This window comes from Arachis ipaensis, chromosome B10, assembly GCF_059453495.1.
Source record: "Arachis ipaensis isolate K30076 ecotype BB chromosome B10, ASM5945349v1, whole genome shotgun sequence".
Lineage (NCBI taxonomy): Eukaryota > Viridiplantae > Streptophyta > Magnoliopsida > Fabales > Fabaceae > Arachis > Arachis ipaensis.
Window position 1 is genome coordinate 42,118,202 of NC_142435.1, and position 6,000 is coordinate 42,124,201.

The window sequence follows — 6,000 nt, forward strand, 5'->3', positions numbered from 1 at the left end:
ATGAAAAGTAGCCATTGGCAATGGTAATATCCTTACATAAAGCCAGCCATGGAAAGGAGTAAGATTGATTGGATGAAGACAGCAGGAAAGCAGAAGTTCAGAGGAACGAAAGCATCTCCATACGCTTATCTGAAATTCTCACCAATGATATACATAAGTGTTTCTATCTTTATTTTCTATTTATTTATTATAAATTTTCGAAAACTCCATAACTATTTTATATCCGCCTGACTGAGATTTACAAGGTGACCATAGCTTGCTTCATACCAACAATCTCCGTGGGATCGACCCTTACTCACGTAAGGTTTTATTACTTGGACGACCCAGTGCACTTGCTGGTTAGTTGTATCGAAGTTGTGAATGAAAAACAATTTATTAAGACGTGCGTACAGAGTTTTTGGCGCCGTTGCCTGAGATCACAATTTCGTGCACCACAAGGCCTACTAGATAAGTACATCGAAGGAAGGAAACATAAAGAAGGCGATAGGGACAAGGAGGAACGCCAGCAGGCCTCAGGAAACAAGGAAGCCAACAAATGGTCAAACAACACCCAACCCAAAGGGATTATAAATTGCATATCCGAAGGATTTGCCGGGGGCGGCGAAACAACATCGGCAAGGAAACGGAGCTACCGAGCTATGCTAGCCATCGAAGGAACAGCACCACCAAGCAGCCAAAATACGCCCGACCTAGAAATTACTTTCAACAAGGCAGACATATACTCGGCCGTCCCACACCTAGACGATCCAGTGGTAATCTCTATCCAAACAGGCGATCTATTGGTAAGAAAAGTCCTTTTGGACCCAGGTAGCAGTGCAGATGTTCTCTTTTATTCTACCTTTTTAAAAATGAATTTATATGAAAAATTTATGCAACCCTCATCCGGAGAACTAGTAGGATTCTCCGGAGAAAGGGTACCAATCAAAGGTTATATATGGCTAAAAACGACAATGGGAGATGATCCACTGTCAAGAACCCTTGATATACAATATCTAATAGTTGGCTGCACCAGTCCCTACAATATTATTCTCGGAAGACCTGCTCCGAACATGTTCAGAGCAGTGATATCAACTTTTCATCTATGTGTTAAATTTCAGGCACAAGACGGCAAGATAGCAACAATTCACTTGGACCGCCAACAAGCTCGACAGTGCTATAACTCTAGCCAAAAGAGGTCGGACACAAGGCAGAAACAGCACGAAGTCAAAGCAGTACAAACCATGGAGGAAGTTTTGTCCATAGCCGAGCTCGACCCTTGAGGAGACACCCAAGAAACACCTCAACCAGCAGACGAGCTCCAGAAAATCCAACTGACATCAAAACCGAAACAGGTAACATACATCGGCCAGGTGCTACAAGGGCAAAAAAGGTCGGATCTTATAAAGATATTACAAGCCAACGCTGATCTATTCGCTTGGACCTCGGCGGACATGCCAGGTATAAGCCCAGACGTCATCTGTCACAAGCTCGCCACTAATATAGCAAGCCGACCTATAGCTCAAAAGAAAAGGAATTTAGGAGCAGAAAAATCAAAGGCAGCCTTGGAAGAAACCAGCAAACTTTTGCAAGCCAACTTCATCAGAGAAATCCGCTTCACCACATGGCTCTCAAATGTGGTAATGGTAAGGAAGAACTCAGGTAAATGGCGCATGTGCATCGACTTTACAGACTTAAACAAAGCATGCCCTAAAGATGCCTACCCCTTTCCATGCATTGATAAGCTTGTAGACAACGCATCAGGCTTCAAAAGCTTGATTTTTATGGATGCATACTCTGGATACAACCAGATACTCATGCATCCAGAAGACCAAAGCAAGACAGCATTTATAACTGAACATGGAAATTTTTGTTATAGAGTAATGCCATTTGGTCTAAAGAATGCCGGTGCAATCTACCAATGTTTGATGGACAAAGTCTTCCATCGTCAAATAGGACGAAACATGGAAATCTATGTAGATGATATGGTCGCCAAGACCATTCAGGAAAAATCGCACTGTGACGACCTCAAGGAGATATTGGAACAAATCCGAGCATATAATATGAGACTCAACCCAGAAAAATGTGCCTTTGGAGTACAGGGGGAAAGTTCCTCGGCTTTATGCTTACATCACGAGGAATTGAAGTAAACCCAGAAAAGTGTGAGACAATACTCAACATGGCAAGTCCTAAAACGATAAAAGAGGTACAACAATTGGCAGGAAAGGTAGCTGCGCTATCTCGGTTCCTACCCGCAGTATCAAGCCGATCATACCATTTTTTCCAAACAATATCAAAGAATAAGAAATTTCATTGGACAGAAGAAGGCGAGAGAGCTTTCACCGAGCTCAAAGCCATCCTATCATCACCACCCGTGCTGCAAAGACTAGAAATCGGTAAACCTTTATACTTATATTTGTCTGTTTCAAACTATTCTATAAGTTCGGCTCTTGTCATCGAAACAGGAAAAATACAACAGCCAGTATACTTCGTCAGTAGAGTCATGCAACTGACGGAACAGAGGTATCCGAGGATAGAACAACTTGCCTTGGCACTGGTGATCACAGCAAGAAGACTAAGGCACTACTTCCAAAGCCACACAATAGTAGTGAGGACGAACCAACCATTAAGACAGATACTGACAAAACCAGAACTGGCCGGATGTCTCACCAAATGGTCTATCGAGCTTTCAGAATTCGATATCCAGTTCCAACCAAGGTCGGCCCTAAAAGCACAAATACTTGCCGACTTCATCTCAGAACTGACCCCTGATGAGCACAACAAGTCATGGGAGCTACACGTTGATGGGGCATCGAGCCGAGAAGAAAGTAGAGCAGGGGTAATTCTCAAAGAAGGAGACCAAGTGATAGCCGAACAAGCCCTCCAGTTCCATTTCCCAGCAAGCAACAACTAGGCCGAGTATGAGGCCCTCATTACAGGACTCAAACTCGCCCTGAGCTTCCAGGTACAAAGCTTGATAGCACATTGTGACTCCCTCTTGGTGGTCCAACAGATCCGAGGAGAATTTCAGGTAAAAGATCCCTTGCTAGAGCAATACTGGCTCATAGCACAAGATCTCATTTCAAAATTCAATTCATTCATTATACTGCATGTGAATAGAGGAAAAAATGTTAGAGCAGATGTATTATCCAAACTTGTCGCCACCAGGGCAGACACACAAACATCGGCCTTAACACAACTCTCATTAAAAAAACCGAGCACTGAATTATTATCTGTGACAAATATTAACCACCTCCATGATTGGAGGACACCTTTCCTTGAATATATCAGTACAAGCGTCATACCCAGAGACAAACTCAACCCATAACACTTCAGATGAAAAGCAAGTCTTTACACAAGCATAGCAGGAAAACTATATAGGCGAGGTTTCTCACAACCATTGCTAAAATGTCTAAACAAAGATGAAGCAAAGGAAGTAATGGACGAAGTTCATGAAGGTGTTTGTGGAAACTACATTGGAGGACGAGCCCTCGCAGCTAAGATCGTCCGAACCGGGTATTACTGGCCAACCATAAAAAGGGATTGCATAACGAAAGTCAAAGCATGCGACAACTGTCAGAAGCACGCAGCCATATCCACAAGGCCGGCCGAGCTGTTGCATAGCATGGAGGTAAGCTGGCCATTCCATAGATGGGGGCTCGATATCCTCGTCCCGTTTCCAATAGCGCCAGGCCAGGTAAAATTTCTTTTAGTAGCAATAGATTATTTTTCAAAATGGATAGAAGCACAACCGTTAGCAAGAATAACGGCCGAAAAGGTACGATCATTCATATGGAAAAATATTATATGCCGATTTGGAATACCAAGGGAAATAGTATCTGATAATGGCAGGCAATTTACAGATAATAAGCTCGGCTCACTTCTAAGAAATTTTAACATACAGCATCATTTTAGCTCGGTCGAACACCCACAAACTAATGGGCAGGCCGAAGCTGCTAACCGAGTTATATTGCAGGCTATAAAGAAAAAACTTAATAATGCAAAGGGAAAATGGGCGGAACTGATTCAAGAAATATTGTGGAGTTACAACACAACGATACAAACCACCACGGGCGAAACGCCCTTCAAACTAGTCTATGGGTCGGAAGCGCTAATCCCTATTGAAGTCGGCATCCCTACATTGAGAACCGAGCTATATGATGAGCAACACAACTTAAATTCATATCCACTACAAACATGGGAAATCGAAACGACAATAAAGCGCAATAAAGACGACACGGTTCAACAAAATGAAAGAAAACCAACTATCCAAAACCCTTTCAAAATCCCTCCAAACAAAAAGCAGGCCCACCAACATTAACCGCACAAAAAGAAAAATAAAAAACCAACCTATCAAAGCTCGGCTACCGTTCCTAACACAACACCAGCCGAGCTTGGGGGCTATGATGTGTACCCCGTTATACTTGGAAATAAAGCCAAAATCGAAACCGAACTTAAAGATCGAAAACGAAGGAAACTGTAACAGAAACCCCTGACTAAGTCAGCCTTATCTCCTAGTCGTGGTCTATAAGAACAGAACCCACTAATCAGAATAGATCACGACTCTACACAACAAAAGATACTGATAACGGCACCGACCATATACATCGGAACAAATTAACACCACTTGTCTATAAAGGCTCAGAGAACACAACCCACGAGACAGGTCACAGAATTCACTCTAAGTTATTACTCTTACTTTCTCATAACTCACATTCTTACTTGAGCGTCGGAGTGCTTTGTGTAGGTGCTCCTGCCGCCGTGTTTCAGAAGGCCGAGGATTATTCACCGCGCCATCCCTGGCCGACGTATAACTCCGCTGAGGACGAATAACCACTCAGAGCAGCCACACTCCTCGGCTCAAATAGAACGGAACAGGAATAATTCAAATTCTAATTTTCTTTGGTGGTGCAACTCGTAACCTTGTTGGATCTAAAACTCAGCTTCTAATAAGGATTATTCCACCAGAGAAGGGTATCTGTAGTTACTTAAAAGAAAGAATCAAGGGGATGAAGGATGGAATTATAAGTGGTTGTGGGCTTGTGGCGATCTGCCAACCCTAAAAAGTCGAAGCTATTTGACCTGGCTTGCATGGAGGCCTTTCAACATCGTAATAGCCTTACAAAATCGGGGTATGCCCTTGGTGTGGCAAGAGCCAGAGACAACAATGCATTGCCTACTGAACTGTACAAAGGTTCATGATATTTGGGTGAGACTAGACCCATCAATTCTGAATCTTGGTGGGTATTTGTTCTCGTGGATGAAGGCGGATGTTTTGGGGGCAAAAATCCTTTCTCCTCCTTGATTTATGGTGGATTTGGAGGCTTCTTAACCAAGAAATTTTCAATTCATATGAAGAGTGGTTGCAAGCAAAGGTCGTAACTTTAGCTCAAAGATGGGAGCATGAATTGAAGTATTCTTACACTCTGACTGAGTCAACTATTACAGATCAACAAGGTTAGGTTGGATCGTCCTTTGCCGAGACTAGTTAAAGTAAGTTATGATGCCAGCAATTTTGAAAAAGTTCAGGTAGCAGATTTTGGATGTGTGATTAGGAGTCATGATGAGCTTGGGTGAAGGGTTGTTCGGGTATTCTCCTAATGTGGAATATCAAAAGAGCAGAAATCTTTGTTATTTGGAGAGACCTAGTTTTAGTTTGGAAGTGTAGTATAAAGGCAATTGTCTGTGAAACTGACTCAAGCATGCATTATTACAACTCAAAGAGAACCAAAATCAGAGATAAGGGATGATGCAGATTTGGTGTTGTGCATTCAAAAATTGATTAATAGAGAGTAGGAGGTGCATTTCACCTTGGTGCTTCGAGAAGCAAATGTCATGACCGATTTGATGGTCAAGCAGGATGCTTGGAGCTCGAATGAATATATAGAATGGCCGGAATCTCTCAACAACATTACAGATGCTCTTCTTAAGGATTCTGATGTAGTTTTAGTTTTAAGAGTCTCTCTGTATCTCTTGTTTGTTTTTTTTACTTTTGTCTTTCTTTCTTTTATTTTTGGGTTAAAT